Below are 18,951 nucleotides of genomic sequence, written 5' to 3'. Positions count from 1 at the left end.
TGTTGAGAGGTACAACCCACATAAACTAAAAGCTCTTCAAGGTCCTCAGTAACGTTTAAGAGTATATAGGGGGGCCAGGCACAGTGGCTCATGCCTGTAATCCCAGCACTTTGGGAGACCGAGGCAGGCGGATCACAAGGTCAGGAATTCGAGACCAGCCTGACCAACATGGTGAAACCCCGTCTCTCCTAAAAACACAAAAATTAGCCGGGCATGGTGACACGTGCCTATAATCCCAGCTACTCAGGAGGCTGAGGCAGGAGAATCGCTTGAATCTGGGAGGTGGAGCCATTGCACTCCAGCCTGGGTGACAGATTGAGACTCCGTCTCAAATAAATAAAAGAGTATAAAGGGGTCCCAAGACCAAGAAGTCAGAGCAGGGCTGCCTCACTTCCCCTCCTCCCAGAGCGAGAACGGATCCATTTAACTCTCTTCGAAGGGCAAACCTCAGAAAGGGGTTCATGGGCAGTAGAGAAAGCAAGACGACTAAAACACAGTAACTGCCCTCAAGGAACTTCTGGTTATGTAGGAGCTAGGGACAGTCAGCAGCCGCCCTTCACATACCTGTTACTGCCAGGCCCACCCTTGCCTCTCTTCCGCAGCAGCCCCAAGTTCCCGAAATTCCGGCTCCCGCGCACCCCCTGGTGGCCGCCCCTCGCCTGCGCCGTCTTCTTCCTCCAAAGAGGGAACCTGCATTAAAGACCTCAGGCCTGGACCCCCATCGTGAGGGCCAATCTAGGTCCTGGATGGCCTTCTGCCTGTCCCTTTGCTCATGTTTATCCCTTGATACTAATTCCAGCCTGCTTCAGCCCTTTGTGGGTGCTAGTCAGTCTTCCCTTGGCCACCGATATTTTTCGGTGATAGAATACATCAGTCTGGGCACATTGGTTCAGGCCTGTAATCCCAGCACTTTGGTGGGCTGAGGTGGGAGAACTGCTAGAACTCAGGAGTTTGAGACCAGCCTGGGCAACATAGCAAGACCCATCTCTTAAAAAAAAAAAAAAAAAAAAAGGCCGAGTGGGGTGGCTCACGCCTGTAATCCCAGCACTTTGGGAGGCTGAGGCAGGCGGATCGCCTGAGGTCGGAATTCGAGACCAGCCTGACCAGCATGGTGCAACCCCGTCTCTACTAAAAATACAAAATTAGCTGGGTGTGGTGTTGCATGCCTGTAATCCCAGCTACTTGGGAGGCTAAGGCAGAAGAATCTCTTGAACCCGGGAGGCAGAGGTTGCAGTGAGCCGAGATTGTGCTACTGTGCTCCAGCCTGGGCAACAAGAGTGAAACTTCATCTCAAAATAAATAAATAAATAAATAATTTTTAAAGAGAGTACATAACAGTAGCAATAGTATATATTGTGGATTGGACCTGAGAGCCTGGCAGTGCCATGCCAAAGTTCTTTTTACTGATCTGTCCTATAGCAAATGATCTGTTGTATAAACTAACCCTGGACATTGGCGATTAATGGATATTCTACACTGGGGTCAAGTTCCTTCAGGAGGGGTGAGGCAAGTCCCAACTCTCCAAATCTTGTTGGCTTAGCTGGATTCCCTGCTCTTCTGGACTGTGTGCCACTGGCTACATTTTCAGCATCCTCACAGAAGGATCAAGACCTGCATGAGTCCTCCCAGGACTTTCTTCTGGGGATTTAGGGGCCCTACTGTTGTAAACAGGACTCAAGGAGTCCACTGTAAGCTCCCATAATTCCTCAAAGTGAGTATGCAGATTAACACTTTGTTTTGCTTGCTTGTTGTCTCTATTTGAATCAAATCCTGGAAATTCAGAATGAGGATATCCTCAAATTGACAATACTATTGAAAGGGTGTGAGGGAATTTCAGAGACAGTGAGGTTTCTCCTACAGTTCTGACCCAGAGTCCATTAGCAGGAACCTGACTGTCCCATAAGTGACCTCAACCATCTTAGCCTACTGGTCTCCATCGCAACCATCAAAGAGTGGTCCCTTTTCTTACCTACAGATGTTCCTTCCACCTTCACCCACGCCCGTCACTTTAGGCATGCCCTAGAACTGGGTTCTATACAAATGCCATTTGCAAAGGTATTGTTTCCACACCTTTCTTTCTTATTCTTTTTTTAACTAGAGAGGGTGTCCTACTATGTTGCCCAGGAGGACCTCAAACTTCTGGGCTCAAGTAATCTTCCTGCTTCAGTCTTCCAAGGAGCTGGGATTACAGGTGTGCCCAGCCTTTCTTTCCTTTCAATCCATGTTTTAAGAAAGTAGAGGCTGGGCACGGTGGCTCCCACCTGTAATCCCAGCACTTTGAGAGGCCAAGGTGGGTGGATCACCTGAGGTCAGGAGTTCAAGACCAGCCTGGCCATCATGGTGAAACCCCATCTTAAAAAAAAAAGAAAAAATATTAAAAAAAAAAAAAGAAAGTAGAAACCATTTCTTTAATTTACACAGAAAAGCCCCTTCAAGATAAATTAGGACTATCAGATACATGAGTCTTCATTAGTCTTTCTACTTTTCATATGCTTAAAATGTTCTATTTAAACTTATTATCTTGATTGTGACAAAAAATAAATAAAAATAAAAAATTCAAAGAACAAACAAAAAAGAGAGAAACATTCAAAACACATCCTTCTTTCAACATGCCTGAAAGAAATCTGGCCTTTGCAAAAAAGAGGTTATGTAGTGAATATCATTTTCTACAAGTGGAAATCATAGAGTGTAAGCCTCAATCCTTATTTGGGGTACAGGGATGGTGGCATAGCCTAAGGCTTTAATTTCGGAGTGCTTGAAGAATTGAAATAAATCTTTAAAGTATAATAAAAATGTGCAGATTAGGAGGAAATTTTCAAAATCAATCACATTGTCCTTCTTCCACGATCCCTTTCCCATGGTTTCCCTTAGCAGCCTGCTGTTCCTCCCAACCTTTCAGATGTCCACACTGAGAATACAATGTTGATACCTGCTGCTTTTGTCTTGCAGCAGGGGTTGGGTAAACTATGGCTCTTGGGAACTGTTTGATCAAAACTTCTTCCACAGATTTAAAAGATGGCCCTTGAATAACATTAAAGATTTTGCTGATGTGCATTTAGTTTGCGAGATAAACACATTAACCAAAAATGGAGAAATTAAAATTCAGATTTTGTATTGCTGTTTGCTAAATCATTCACATGAAAGCATATTGTCATTCTTTTTAAATTCTGAGAAGTCAAACCCAAAACCCAAACCCGGAACCGCAAACTATGGTCCTGACCTGTTTTGTATGACAAGCAAGCTAAAAAGGTTCTTTTTATTTTTATTTTTTTCAAATTTTTAATGTAATTTTCTTTTCTTTTTCATGGGGGAGTTGGCTACTGTCCTGCAGTCCATGTCAACCAAAACCTTTTCTGGGATCTGAAGAGTATCATTAGGATTGTTTTTACCCAGAGGTTTTTACATTTTGAAAGGGTTGTAAAACAAGCAAACACACAAAAAAGAACAGGTGAGAGACACCCTGTGGCTGGATCTAACCTCGGCTCTAAACTGGCTGGAGACCAGGGGAAAGGTGGCTTTTCTGCCATCCAGGCAGCCACTGACAAGAGGTACAGCCTTGAAGTTGCCATGCCGACAGGGAATTCAGTTCTTAAAATAGTAGACTGTGCTAAGGCATTTTCAGGGCGGGTGGGCTTGGAGGGAGGGAGTGGGGAATACGGATGGGGAGAGATGATAAACTAATGAGTCAGACCCAACTGATGACAGCTGCTCCATCCGCCCTCTGACAACACGAAGTGGGAAGAAAAGGACATTTTCTATGAATGGGAACAGTTCAGTTTCCTCACACTATTTTCCTGCCTGGCTAAAGGAAATTCCCATCTCCACCTCCTCTCCCTCCTGCCACTCCCCAGCCTCCTCCTTGCAGAGAACAGAAGTAGGAAACGCCCCTGTCACAAAGAGCCTGCCATGATTCAGAGCGACTGGGTGTTACTGGGGATTAGTCTGCACAGGGACTGAGCAGAGCTCACTCTCATGCGTGCAGCCTTGGGGATCTGTGCGCTGGGAGGCCTGGGAACGAGCATGATTATTATCGTGAGATCTGAGGAAAGTATTTCAGTAAAAATCCAAATCGGTGAATCAATCAATAATAGTTATTCCTGCTGCCCCTGTATTGTTTATGTTTTTGTTTGTTTGTTTGTTTGTTTTTGTAGAAATGAGGTATCAATCTGTTCCCAGGCTAGAGTGCAGTGGCTCAATCATAGCTCACCATAACCTCAAACTCCTGGGCTCAAGCAATCCTCCTGCCTCAGCCTCACAAGTAGCTGGGACTGCAAGTGCCTGACCCCACAACTGGCTGATCTGTTTTTCTGTGTAGTAAATATACATAACATAAAATCTACCATTTCACCATTTCCTAATGACGCAATTCAGTGGTGGTAAGTTCATTCCCATTGTGCAGCCATCAGTATCTTCCAGCACTAGAACTTTATTTATTTATTTATTTATTTATTTATCTGAGGCAGTCTCACTCTGCTGCCCAGGCTGGAGTGCAGTGGCGCGATCTTTGCTCATTGAAGCTTCCACCTCCTGGGTTCAAGTTATTCTCCTGCCTTACCCTCCTGAGTAGCTGAGATTACAGACACATGCCACCACACCTGGCTAATTTTTGTATTTTTAGTAGAGACAGAGTTTCACCATGTTAGCCAGGCTGGTCTCCTGACCTTAAGCATTCCTCCCACCTCAGCATCCCAAAGTGCTGGGCTTACAGGCGTGAGCCACCACACCGGGCCAGAACTTTTTAATCATCCCACGCTCTGACACTGGGTGCATAACTCCTCACTCTGCCTTCCATCGCCATCCCAACCCCTGGCAACCACCATTCTGCTTTCTGTCTCTATGAATTTGACTGCTTTAGGTAGCTCATGTAAGTGGAATCATACAATATTTGTCTTTTTGCGTCTGGCCTATTTCACTTACTATATTATTTTCAAGGTTTGTCCATATTGTAATATATGTCAAAAGACAAAGTTGCAACAACTCCAGTTTAAGGATCTCAACTGACTTTATTTGTGATTCTAGAATTGAGCAACACTTCATTCCATAAAACAGAATACATTTTCTGGGCCAGGCATGGTGGCTCATTCCTGTAATCCCAGCACTTTGGGAGGCTGAGGCAGGTGATCACTTCGGGTCAGGAGTTTGAGACCACCCTGGCCAACATGCTAAAACGCTGTCTCTACAAAAAATACAAAAATTAACAGGGCATGGTGGCATGTGCCTGGAATCCCAGCTACTCGGAAGGCTGAGACACAAGAATCGCTTGAACCTGGGGGGTGGAGGTTGCAGTGAGCAGAGATCAGGCCATTGCACTCCAGCCTGGGCAACAAAGTGAGCCTCTGTCTCAGAAAAAAAAAAAAAAGAATACATGTTCCGATGAGCAGAGCAGAGAGGTTGGCCTTACAGACAGAAAAGAACTGGAGAAAGCAGAAGCAAAGAGCAAATTGTATTAGCCACTTCAAAGCTACTTTCCTTGTTGAGGCAGAGACAAGGAGATAGAAAAATAGAAAAATCACTGATTAGTGAACTTCATTATCCTGTGGATTGAAGACTGAAGCTGGCATTGGGACATTGACTGTTATCTCTCAATCCTGATTTCTCAGAACTACAGATAATAAGTGAATTTGGGTTTAGTGATGTGGAACTTTAGCATGGGTGACTCCATTTTCATTTTTAATCTGGTCTTACTGGGGCCTAGTACAGGAGCTTAGCCCAAAACAATGGCCTCCTATACATTTTATTTGACATATGTTAGAATTTCATTCCTTTATTCCTTTTAAGGCTGGATAATATTCCACTGTATGTGCACACCACAGTTTGTTTATCCACTCTTCCATAGATGGACGTCTGGGTTGATTTCACCAAAAGATGAATCAAAAGGCTTCACCAAAAGGCTATCTTGAATAGTGCTGCAGTGAGCAGCACGTACAATAGCTGTTCAAGTCCCTGCTTTCAAGTTTGTGGTGGCTAAGTCCATTTTCAGAAAGAAAACCATCAGCAGGTCGAGAACCCAGCCCGGGTGCAGAAGATGCTACGACAGCACATTCTTGTTTTTTCCATCACATCCGTTGAGTCTCCTCTGAGGCCAGCAAGCCCTTTACCTTCTGTCCTCCCTCGGTGCTCAAGCCCTCAGCTCTTGCTGCCCTTCTCCATGGCGTCAAGGCCCTGGGGGCCTGTGGTCCCAGATCCATCATTGAGAAAGTGGGGAGATTTAAGGTTCATGCTTATCTCTTCCATATTCTTCAGAGTTGAGCATCAGTCAAGCAAAGCTTTCTGGTTTTAATACTAGCTGTATCTTTCAGCATGATTTCAACATGTTTTTGTCCTGAAGAACCTATTTCCCACCAGGGGCAGAGCATGGAAGGACTCGGTGCACAGCGTGTCACTAGGAATTTTTTGGTTGGGAATGGGCATGTGGCCTCAGCTGGCTCACTCAGGCTGACAGGAAAGAGTTTTATTTCATGGCTGGGCAAGATGTTCTCTTTTCTCTGGAAGTGTTCCACTTGATGTTGATCAAAAGAATGCTAGCTGAACTGTGAACAAAGCTGGCACCCAGGGAGGAAGGCGTGGCCGAGAGAATAGCAGGACGTGGTGCTAGAGCCTTAATCATTCAATGCCTGAAGCCCACCCCATCCAGTCTCCCTTTTAGGAAGCTGATAAACTGCCTGTATTTTAGCCTGGTTTGCTAGGGTTTCTGATCCTCAGGGCCAAAACGTTCCAACAGATTCAGTCTGCATGGTGCTAGGGTTTTGATTTTCACCCTCAGAGGAGTGGAAAGTCATTAAGCGATGTCAGCAGCACAAGACCAGGGAGGGGTGACAAGATCAGGTCTGCATTTCCAAGCGTGACTCTGGCTGCAGGGTGGAAATGGGTAGTGGCTCGTGTTTGAAGTTGGGGGCTACGGGGTTAGCTCTGGGGAGAAGTTGTAGAGAAGGACAGAGGGGAACAAATCTGGAAGATTTTAAGGAGGTTAATAAGGTTGATGAGCCTTGACGATAGCTTGTGGGGATGGGGAGTGGGGTGACCTCTAGGTTTGTGGCTAGCTCAACTGGATGAACAGGGGTGCTACCCACCCTGACAGGAATATGGTTGAGAGGAAGAGATGGAACACTGACAGGGTCAGGTTCCAGGAGGGACTGGCCTTAGGTGGAAGTGGCAACAGCTAACATTAGCTTAGTGCTAGCTGTGAACCAACTGTGGCCCAAAGTGCTTACATGTGTAAATTCATTAACACAATGACCTCACACCCATTTTACTAACGAGAAAACTGAGGCACCAAGAGGTTAAGTAATTTGCCCAAGGCCACACAACTGATTAGGAAATGGGAGATGAATCTAAGCAGTTTGTCCCCATGAGGATCCCAAGGAATATATGTGCTAAGAAGGCTCTAACGAGCAAACGGCACGGAATGTCTATGACACTATTATCTGGGGCTTGGGCCCCCAGCTCTGGTGCAGAGTACTCTGGGAAGCTACATTTAGATTCGCAGAACAGCCTCCCTTTTCTAAGTCAGTTATGCCTAAATGGTTTCTGACGACGCAGCCTGGGAGGCGGGCTCGATTTCACAGCTGCCACCCCAGCTGAGTCTCCAATCTTGCCACTGTGATCTGGGCAGCCTGGCCTAAAGGATCCCCAGCAGGGCCAGGGTGAGAGACTGTGTGCTTCCTCCCATGCCAGGAGCCCATGCTGCTGCTTGAGCCTGCTGCCAGGAGGGAGGAAGAGAGGAGCTCCACACAGAAAGGAAGACAGGGATGGGCTGGCTGAGAGGAAAGCATCTGCCTACATCAGGGTCACCTGGCAAGAGGAGAGAGGAGAGAGAGACACTTACGTGGGCTTCGCCTACTTGGAAAACACCACTGCTAGGAAGTGTGGCCTGATCTCTTGCTGAAAGCATCCTCACAGGATTAACAAAAATGACACGCCAGGTTCCGGCAGAAATATAATTAAGCACTAATCAGGCTGCACTTGGCACACTTCCTGGTAGCCGCCTGCTAACTGAAAGTCACATATGACCATTTGCATTCCCATCGTTCTTATAGATAGGATCTCTGACGTTAGCATCGTAAGCCTTTTTCATTTAAGGATTGCTGAAGATGTTTTTCAGATCCTGAATTCCAGCAGAATGGCTGATACCAACTAATTTGAAGACCCTCACAGAGGAACCCAGCTGGCATGAGAATGTAGTTTCTTCATTCCCCCAGCCCGTGGCTTCACCCTGCACTCTTTGACCAAGCAATGATACCTACATCTCAGCCCTACACTCATCCAGACCCCTTAAAATCTCTAGCCCCAACTCCCCAGGGAGGCAGATGTGAAGTTTGCTCTCGTCTCCTCGCATGGCTGCTTTGTGAGAACCTCTTTCTGTGCTGCAGCTTGGTGTCTTGGTGTCATCACTTTTCACACATCGGGCAACAAAGCCGGTCTGGTTACGTTGCCTGGAGTCAGATCAGCTCTCATCTGTACATAGAGAGATGTAAGGCTTCAGTATGGCTAGTCTTGTCAACACACAGTGTTAACCAACGTCCTCAATAACATCCTTCCATTAGAGGCAGAGAAGAGCGTCCCAGCACCCTATCCTAGAACATCCCCCCCGTGTAGGTGACGCCAAGGGTCAATGCAGCACTAAGGCTACAGAAGCGAGGGGAAGGGCTGTGTCACCACCCGTCTTCCTCATCACTCTCATCAAAAGGCACTTCACTCTTACACTGTAACAAAACTTATGTGAATGCGATCACTTTCTCTCTCTCTCTCAAAATATCTTATTGTATGTAACATTTTTTGAACCTCGGTTGACCATAAGTAACTGCAAGTGGAAAGTGAAACTGCAGAAAAAGGAGTATGGATTCCTGCCTCATCTCTCACTACCGGATTACCAAAGCCCTGAAGAAGGCAGGGACCGTGATGTTTAGTTCTGTTATGGCCACTGCTCCCAGCACAGTGCTTGGCATATGTGGTCACCTTGTGAAACTGACCAAAGTCCCTATTTGTTCAGAAGCTGCCTGGTCACAAGCCAGATAAATTAAAAGTGTTTTCAGGCAGGAGAGGTTTAAGAGACACAGATGCACTGATAGCTCTGTTACATAGGAAAGAGTTGAAATGATTTTAAAGATTTGTTGAGCATTTCTTATACACAGCATGCAGGCTGTAGTGCTGGGGCACAAAAAGATGAGCTCATATCTCTCGCCCTCCAGGATATCACCCTTGAGGGGGAGATACACGTACTGCTGGCTGCCATGAAGTGGACCAGGCAGGTATTGATAACTATGGACAAAGGGATCCTAGATGAATGGGATCTGTTTTGGGGTAGGAAGATGGGTTGGGTAATAGAAGAGGCTAAAGAAGAACTTTAATGGAGGATATGACACTTGAGTGGGCATTTGAGACAAAACTAGAGACGTGTAGAAGTGCCTGGTCCCTTTGAGGGTGGGAGTGAGTGATCCACACAAGTAAGCATGCCTGGAACAGGGATGGGAGAGGCCAGGCCAAGTTGGGCAGGACTTTTCCTGTCTTGGAAAAACAGGAATTAGGCTGTTCCCCTGTAGGTAATGGTTGGGCATCTGGGAGAATTTTAGCCTGGAGTGTGACATGTGTGTCCATTTCTCCCTCCCTCCAAGCCTGGGCAGAACCGGGGCAAGACGGGAGAAGTCTTTAAGGTGTTTGCTTCCCTTCTTCAGCTCCCAGGCTGCTGACATTCTGGCTCCCTGGAATCTAACAGGGAAGAAAAGAGTGGATTGAAAATAAGAAAACACTCAGGCAGCTGGAAGTACAACATTCATTTAGAGATGGAATAAATAAATGAGGTAAAATCCTAAATAAATATCTTCCGTGGTTCTAATTGCATTTTAAAAGCTGCCACTGGAGAACAGATAAATCGACGCTGTGTTTCATGAGTGGCTCCTGTAATTCTATGGTGTTTGCCAGCAAGCCCTATTCAAGCACTCTGTCATTAAAGGCCAGTTCTAGGTCCTGTAACTTAGAGAATTATCAAAGTGACAGGAGGTAAGGAAAGGGAAACAAACGCTGCTTTCATGAAGTCCTCGTAGACCACATAGAATGTGAATTTTTAAAGCTCAGCCTTTGTACTGCCCTCGCCACCAGGCCAGTCCACATCAATGCTTTCCATTTGACAGGTGACCAGTTATGGTTTTATTATTCCAAAGGAGTGTAGATGGAGAAGTAAATCAGTTGTTTTTTTATGATTTTTTAAAAATTCAGATATAATTATTATAACATAAAATTAGCACTTTCTTTTTTCTTTTTTTTAATTTTTTTTTTCAGATAATCTATGGAAAAAATTAGCACTTTAAAGTGTATAACTGGGCCAGGCACAGTAGTTGATGCCTGTAATCCCAGCACTTTGGGAGGCTGAGGCAGGAGGATTTGCTTGAGCCCAGGAGTTCCAGACAAGCTTAGGCAACATGATGAGACCCACATCTCTTCAAAAATAAGAATAAAAAAAATTAGCCAGGCATGGTGGTGCATGCCTGTGGTCTTGGGAGGTTGAGGTGAGAGGATCACTTGAGCCTGGGAGGTTGAGGCTGCAGTGAGCCGTGATGACGCCACTGCATTCCAGTCTTGACAACAGAGTGAGGCAGTGTCTTTAATTAATTAATTAATTAAAGTGTAAAACTCAGTGGCTTTTAGCATATTCACAAATTATACAACCATTATGACTCTCTAATTCCAGAATATTTTTATCACCCCCAAAAGAAACTTTGTACCTATTGGCAGTGTCTTAGACCATTTCTGCTGCTATAACAAAATACCCAACATTGGGTAATTCAGAAATAATAGATATTTCTTTTTCTTTTTTTTTTTTTTCTTTCTTTCTTTTTTTTTTTAAACAGAGTTTCACTCTTGTTGCCCAGGTTGGAGTGCATGGTGCAATCTCAGCTAACCACAACCTCTGCCTCCCAGGCAGAGGTTCAAGTGATTCTCCTGCCTCAGCCTCCCAAGTAGCTGGGATTATAGGCATGTGCCACCACGCTGGCCCAGCTAATTATGTATTTTTAGTAGAGTTGGGTATCTCCATGTTGGTCAGGCTGGTCTCGAAGTCCTGAGCTCAGGTGGTCCACCCACCTTGGCCTCCCAAAGTGCTGGGATTACAGGCGTGAACCACCATGCCCGACCCAGATATTTATTTTTCATAGTTCTGGAGGCTGAGGGCTCTAAGATCAAGGCCAGCAGATTTTGTGTCTGGCCAGGGATCGATCTTTGCTTCCAAGATGGTGCCTCTTGTGTGGCCGCACATGGCATAAAAGCTAATGGGGAAAAGGGACTAAGATACTCCCTTTGATCTCTTTTTTACTGTTGTTGTTTTGAGACAGTGTCTCACTCTGTTGCCCAGGTTGGAGTGCAGCAACACAATCACAACTCACTGCAGCCTCAGCCTCCTGGGATCAAGTGACCCTCCCACCTCAGTCTACTGAGTAGCTGGGACTACATGTGTGCCACCACTCTCAGCTAACTTTTACTTATTTATTTTTTATTTTGAGACAGAGTCTCCCTCTGTTTCCCAGGCTGGAGTGCAATGGCATGGTCTCAGCTCCCTGCAACCTCTGCCTCCCAGGTTCAAGCCATTCTCCTGCCTCAGCCACCCAAATACCTGGGATTACAGGCCTGTGCCACCATGCTTGGCTAAAATTTTTGTGTTTTTAGTGGAGACAGGGTTTCACCATGTTGGCCAGGCTGATCTTAAACTCCTGACCTCAATTGATCCACCTGCCTTGGCCTTCCAAAGGGCTGGGATTACAGGTGCAAACCACTGCGCCTGGCTGTCAGCTAACCTTTTATAATTTTTGTAGAGACAGGGTTTCACCATGTTTCCCAGACTGGCTTCCAACTCCTGGTCTCAAGCAATCTGCCTGCCTCAGCCTCCCAAAATGCTGGGATTATAGGTGTGAGCCACGACACCTGGCCTTGGCCTCTTTTATAAGGGTACTAGTCTCCCTCATTGGGGTGGAGTGATCATAACTTAATCACCTTCCCAAAGGTCCTACTTCTTAATAACTTGGGTATTCAGTTTCAACATATGAATTTTGGAGGGACACATACATTCAGATCATCACAAGTATCCAGTCCTTGTTATGAGTATGCCACCCACTCAGCGCCTGGCAACCACTAGTCTACTTTCTATCTCTATTCGGGATATCTCCTATACATGGAACCATACGATACATGGTCTTTTGTGTCTGGCTTCTTTCACTTAGAATGTTTTCAAGATTCATCCGAGGTGTAGCATGCATTCCTTTTTATACCTATTCTGCAATGATTCGGTCTGTGCGAACCTGCCTCCAAAGGCCAAGGGAGTTGAGAGGCCAGAGAAAGAGGCTGACAATCCAGTTTCTCAGAAATAAACATTTAATAGGGATTTAGGAATGGAAGCCATGTCCCTGGCAGTACGAGACAGTGAATCCTCACACCATGACCCCCCAGGCCCAGGGCTTATATACCATAGGGAAAAGATATCCATGCCTCAGAAGGAATTTGCCTAAGGGGAGGATTTACAGTACATAGTAGATAAAGCAGAAATCTTAGAGGCATTCCCCAAACAGGTTTATCAGAAGTTGAAATGGCAGATTAGCATCCAAGATGGAATTCGTTGCTTTAGCCTCTCCAATAACTAAATGACAGATTGCTGCCTGGAAACACCACATTTGCTTATTCATTCATCTGTTGATGAACATTGGGTTGTTTCCACATTTTAGCTATATTCTATTCTATTACATTATAATATTATATTACTATAAACATTCACGTACAAGAGTTTGTGTGAACATTAGGTTTTTGATTCTCTCAGGTACCTCAGGGTAGAATTGCTGGGCATATGATAACTCAGTGTTTAACCATTTGAGGAGCAGCCAAGCTGCTTTCCACACAGTTGCACCATTTCCTGGTTCCAAAAGCAATGTATAAGGGCTCCAATCTCTCTATAACCCTACCCGCTGTTGCTAATGTCCTATTTCTTTCTTTTTCTTGAGACAGAGTCTCGTTCTGTTGCCCAGGCTGGAGTGCAGTGGCATGCAATCTCCGCCTCCCAGCTTCAAGCGATTCTCCTGCCTCAGCCTCCTGAGTAGCTGGGATTACAGGTGCACGCCATCACACTCAGCTAATTTTTGTATTTTTAGTAGAGATGGAGTTTCACTATGTTGGCCAGGATGGTCTTGATCTCTCGACCTCGTGATCCACCTGCCTTGGCCTCCCAAAGTGCTGGTATTACAGGCGTGAGGCACAGTGCCCGGCCTTAAAGTTTCCTATGCCTAATATCTAAAATGAGAATAATTAAAGTGAGTGCTAATGTATTTCAAGGACTCTAAAATATACCCTTTTCACATCTTAACAACTCTGACATGGAGATGTGTCTTAAGGCGCTGTAGGGCTGGCAGGAGTTGTGAATGTAGTCTTTCTCACCTGGGCATACACATCAGAACTTGCAGACCAGATGTCAGCTGCGGGAGAGAGAACTCCAGAGACAAGAGTGGAACCTCTTTGAGGCAACGCTCTTGCCACAGATGACAGCACTGTGGGTAAAACTTGGATCTCATGGACTAGGCCAGGCTGATCACAAGAGTGGGCCCTAGATAAGAGGAAGTTTGGGGAACAGCTTCACCTACTTATTTCACTGTATTTTCCCTATTATCTATGCACAAGAGTGATATGCAGTAACCATCTCTGTTGAAGGAAATCTAAATGAGCTCTTTCAGCAATGGTAAAATAAAAATTCTAAAGGCTAAGAAATACTTTGTGTCAACGAATTGGCTTTATTTCCCTTTTTTAGCAGCATATAAAATAATGATGTGTGTGGCCATCAGTGATGAAATAAAGGTACCTACTTCTTACATTGGACGGCTATTGAGAGGCCTGGGGGGCAGGGGTGGGTAGTATTCATGGAACATTTAACACAGAGCCTGGCAGAGAGTAGTCCTGTTATAAATATTGCTGGTTAAGAAGATTATTCATAATAACGTGCCTATTTGTAATATTGTGACGTGTAAATATTGCCCAACTTTCTACAATGGACCTTTTTTCTGAACCCTCACTGACTCATTAATTCTAAAGGAGGAAAACCCATAATAATTGCTTATTTCTTTCATAGCACTCAAAAAAATTAAGGCCAGGCACAGGGGCTCACGCTTGTAATCCCAGCACTTTGGGAGGCCAAGGCAGGTGGATCACTTGAGCCAGGAGTTCAAGATCAGCCTAGGCAACATAGTGAGACCCTGTCTTTACAAAAAAATACAAAAGTTAGCTGGGCGTGGTGGTGTGTGCCTGTGTTCTCAGCTACTAAGGATGCTGAGGTGGAAGCATCCAGCATCCTGGATCGCTTGAGCCCAGGAGGCAGAGGTTGCCGTGAGCCAAGATCACACCACTGTACTCCAACCTAGGTGACAGAGTGAGAAAAATAAAATTTGAATGAAGAAAAATAAAATTTGAATGAAAAGAAAAATCAATAAATTAGCTGGCTCAATGAATACAAAATTTGCGGTTTTTTTGAGATACAGTCTCACTATTTCACCCAGGCTGGAGTACAGCAGCATGGTCTTGGCTCACTGCAACCTCTGCCTCCCAGATTCAAGTGATTCTCTTGCCTGGAGAATCTCCTACTAGTCCCAAGTAGCTGGGACTACAGGTGTACACCACCATGCAGGGCTAATTTTTATATTTTTAGTGGAGACAAGGTTTTGCCATGTTGGTCAGGCTAGTCTCGAACTCCTGACCTCAAGTGATCCGCCTGCCTCAGCCTCCCAAAGTGCTGGGATTACAGACATAAGCGACCGCACCCAGACCCCCAATGAATATAAAATGTAACAAATGTTAGTCAAAGGCCCTTAGGGAAAAGGCTTGCTGCAAGACCAGAGGATGACACACAAATGTTAGTGTCCCCCTAGAAGAGGCACACTTGGCACCATATAGGTCAGTTCCAACCAGAAGTGGATTTCTGGACCCCAGGGGCACATGTGGTTTAGTAGCTTTCTCTGTGAAGTCCAGTAACTACGTCCACTGCTATGTAAATCTCTTCCCAACCTTGGGTTCAGTGACTTCATGTTGGTAGCCTGAAACTAGCCATGCTATGAGTATTTACACCACAGGAACTGGCAACCTCTATAAATCAGCTTGTCACTGCATTGAGTTCCTCGAGTTGAGGTGGTATCTATAAGCTCAGTCTCACACCACAAGCTGAGGGGCACTCACTGGGTCAGCAGAGATACTTGGGCCTTTAAGGAATTATGGCACCAGGGGCATTTGCCACCTACTCTGCTGGACACTTGTCCTTGCACCACTGTCCATTCCCACGTAGCTGTCTTTGGGTATGGCTGATCTGCTAGGAGGTTCTTTTTGCTCCTATTTCAGCAGTCAGTCCATCATCCAGACACTGGACAAACCTCTCCATGGTTTCTCCATGGCTGGAGTTAGGCTGGAGTTAGCTCACAGGGGCTGAGTCAAGGTGAGAGTGAAACAGACACAAAAGGCCAACATGAGAGGAAAACAATGCATATTTGATAACTGAAAAGGGGGTGGAGATGGGCTTTCTCTTAATTTTCGACTGAAATTATTAGCATGGTTGAATTCATAGACTTCCTGCCCACCTCCAGCTCTCCTGGCAGAATTCTACAGTTACTGGCGCAGTCTCTCTTCTATTCTCTTCAACTGTCCTTATGAGGCTTGATACACCTTGTAATAAAGACCAGGCAAGAGAAGAGTGGTGAAGGGAGAACAGAAAACCAGCTTACCCAGGAACCAGAGAACACATCTGAGGAGGGAGGTGGAGGAGCAACTATAGGGTGGGAGAGAAGTAGATGGGGAAAGATGGGGGATGAAACACATTAGTTTCTCATTTTCTTAATAGGTAATATATGCACGTGTTACACAATTACAAGGCCTCCTACCTCCCTCACCTGTGCACCCAGCAGCCCCATTTCCTCCCTAGAAACAGCCTATGTCATCAGTTATTCACAAAGTAGGGGTTCCTGAGAATATTCCAACCCAGGGGTTCCCAAGCTTCCCTGGATGAGAACCACCTGGAGGGCCTGCAAGAGGGCTGCTACCACCAGTCCCTGGGGTTCCTTTCTGATTCAAAGGCTCTGGCGTGGAATCTGAGAATTTGCATTTCTAACAAGTTCCCAGGTGATGCTGCTGGCCCAGGGATTGCACTTTGAGAACCACAGTTCTGGAGGTGTTCATAGAAACCCTTTTGATTCTCTCTTTGAAGTAATTTGAGTATCTGTTTCTGGCAATGGAAATGTCTCTAAGACAGCATTAATATGGCACAATTCCTGCCTGTGAGCCTTCCCTATGCTGGACTCTTCACCCAGAATACTCTCACCCCTGATCTCCACATGGTCCAAGGCCCACTCAAAGCTTCAGGACGTCTTCCTTGGTTCTCTCCCTACACTGGAAGAAGGCTTGTGCTCCTTTACATTTCCATGGGAGTGTTTGTCTGCATTCTTTTAAGGGTACCTGTTATTTATTAGAACAAGATGTAAAAATAGGGCTCTCTTTGCCTCCATTTTTATAATTTTTGTTAAAGAGATATCAGATTCCAAAATAAGTTTGAGGGAGATTATCAAATGTAGTGTTTAGGTTTCAAGATTCTTGGTCCTCCATCCCCTGATCAGCCTGGGGATGATAGAATGGTTGAGGTAATTTTGGGATGATTTCTTGGGACAGGGATATGCTGTGAGTCTACAAGAGTAAAGGAGAAATCAAGGTTCTCTGTAGCTGAGAGACTCCAGGGACCAGGGCCTGAGAGAGCCGAAGCAGCCTGGGGCCAGGCAGAGAGAGAGAAGGAACTGCCCTCCACCGAAGGCAGAGCAAGGGGAGCACGGTTGCTTCTTGAGGACCAGTGGAAAGTCTCCAAGGCAGCCATGGTGGGGACATCTGAAATCCCACCCAATATGGCCAGGCTGGTAGGGGCTATGTGGCAACCTCAGCCGGGAGGAAGTGCGAGGTGAACTTCACATTCTCCTGGCTCCACATGGCAGAGTCCTGGGAACTGTGGACAAGCCCTCAGTCTAGGGGATCTCTGAGGAACACCCAAAGCACCCATGATCACAAGAGTCACCTTTACTTACCTGCCATCCAGAAGACCTTGACATCTGGAGACAAGGGCGCCACCTTGTGATTTTATCCTTTCTCCTACGAGGAGGATTCTCATTAGCCTGTTGGTGGGAAAAGGAGGTGGGTGGAGAAAGAGAGTGAGAGAGAAAACCTACCACATCTCCCTTCTCAGGTGGCTGGGGAGATGAGAGAACATCTAATGCCACATCAAGTTCAAAGTGTTGATGATGATGTAACACTGGACATTCTCCTGAGAGAAGACAGTGGTTGTAACTCAGAGGGGCAAAGGAGTGTAAGACTGCTGTTTCCTGAAGGTGGCAAGAGAGGGCACAGCCCTGCTGAAGTTTCATCAGGGGCAGGCAAAGTCATTCTTTTTATTGTTATGCAGCATGTTTGCTTAAAGTTCCACACACACACTGCATAAGCTTTTTCTCTCACTATGCCGTGAGCTCCCTGATACTCTGTGGCTTATGACAACTTTGTGGCCCTTTTGGTGCCTGGCACCATCCCTGGCACATACCTGGCTACAGCTGATAGTTGCCCATTTACTCATTGATCCTTGCCTTCAACACGTATTGAGAGCCCACATTGGGTGGTAGCAATAGAGCAGGAAGTGAATTGCATGTGACATGTGTTCCAGGAGCTTGCTGTCCACAGGGGAGGTGGGCCAGAGGTGTCTGCAGAGCCTCGCACCACTCCAAGGGGAGAATATTCAAGTCCCATGGGCACCAGGCAGGAGCATGAATAAGGGAGGCTGTCTCTGACTGTGACACCTTGTGCAAGTCTAAGACAATAGGCGTGTTGGCAATTCTGGCAGAACAGGGCACCCACAATGCCCCTCAGAAGGTGGCAGCCATTCTTTATTGCCTTATGAGAATCCAAAACGACTATTGTCAGACTGCCTGCTTCTCCAAAAAGAGTTTGCAATCTAGAATTTCATGTAAAACATCACAGAAAGCCACATCTGTAGGTTGGTCCAGTCCCGGTCCGGGCTGCTGTGCTGTTGCCGGCTCTCTCCCCGGTGTTCCTGTTTATGAAGAGGGGCCACCAGTAATCGTGAGCCACGTGCTGTTTCTTTAGGAATTAATTAGTCAGGGATTGGAGCAGCTTCATACAAAAAACTTAGCTTTGTTAAAACACTCCTTGACCCAAAGTAGAAATATTTTTAAAATCCCAACCCTAAGTGCTTAATCTGCTAAAATGTACAGCAAATAAAATTAACACTCGGGAAAGAGCTTGCTTCCTGTTTCAGAAGAGCCCCTGTGGCCTCTACAATCTGATGACAGGGAAGTGGCCCTTTCGGCCAGTGGTATGACAACAAGCCACAGACTTACCAAACCAAGTCAGAGTTTGAGAGGCACTGGCTGACAAGTTGCATTCACCGAAGCTTTATTACCTGGAAACCAGTTGTGCCTGCTAGAGAGGGAGTGACATCTTCTAGGGCTGATCCCCCATGGTGGGGCTGTCCTTTGAGCCCCTGCTCAGACACTGTAAATGGAGCTGGAGAGGTTCTGGGGGGCAACACTGCAGGTAGCCCAGGACAGTTGGCTACCTGACACACCTCTCCAGGTTCTGGGCCCTGTTCTGGGGACAGTCCCGGGGTGGCAATCTGTACAAATATGATGTACAAATAAGGCCATGTTTCTCATTTTTATCCCTAATTCCCATCTACTTTTATTAGCAGGAAATCTGATCATCTAAATGTCCCTTTAAACTTTCTAAGAATCCTAAGCACTGGGTTCCAGGAAGTCAGTACTGCATCTGCAGGCCTGATAGATAGAATGGGGAAGTCCAGCAGCTCCCCTGATGATTGTTTCAGAAGCCGCCACAAGGTGTTGCTATCGGAGACCGTTGCTGTGCAGGCCGCCACACAGCTGCCCTACACTTTAGGTGGAG

General features: G+C 46.0%; 1 long non-coding RNA gene across 17 annotated transcripts in view; it reads right to left on the bottom strand.

The window, feature by feature from the left end:
* Nucleotides 1-4,983: 4,983 nt before the first annotated feature.
* LOC108588224 (uncharacterized) overlaps nucleotides 4,984-18,951 on the bottom strand; it is a 95,810-nt gene continuing 81,842 nt past the window's right edge. For 7 of the 17 annotated variants that reach the window (XR_013526557.1, XR_013526558.1, XR_013526562.1 and 4 more), the window contains 3 exons: nucleotides 17,070-17,156; nucleotides 15,729-15,772; nucleotides 4,984-8,454 (listed from right to left, as the gene is read on the bottom strand). This is a non-coding gene — a long non-coding RNA (uncharacterized LOC108588224). Of the gene's footprint in view, nucleotides 9,706-15,728; nucleotides 15,773-16,321; nucleotides 16,456-17,069; nucleotides 17,157-18,951 lie in introns of all 17 variants that reach the window. The other 10 variants (XR_013526551.1, XR_013526553.1, XR_013526555.1 and 7 more) reach the window with 3 other exon arrangements.

Source organism: Callithrix jacchus, chromosome 14, assembly GCF_049354715.1.
Source record: "Callithrix jacchus isolate 240 chromosome 14, calJac240_pri, whole genome shotgun sequence".
NCBI classification, from domain to species: domain Eukaryota; kingdom Metazoa; phylum Chordata; class Mammalia; order Primates; family Cebidae; genus Callithrix; species Callithrix jacchus.
This window is presented reverse-complemented; position numbering and strand designations above follow the sequence as displayed.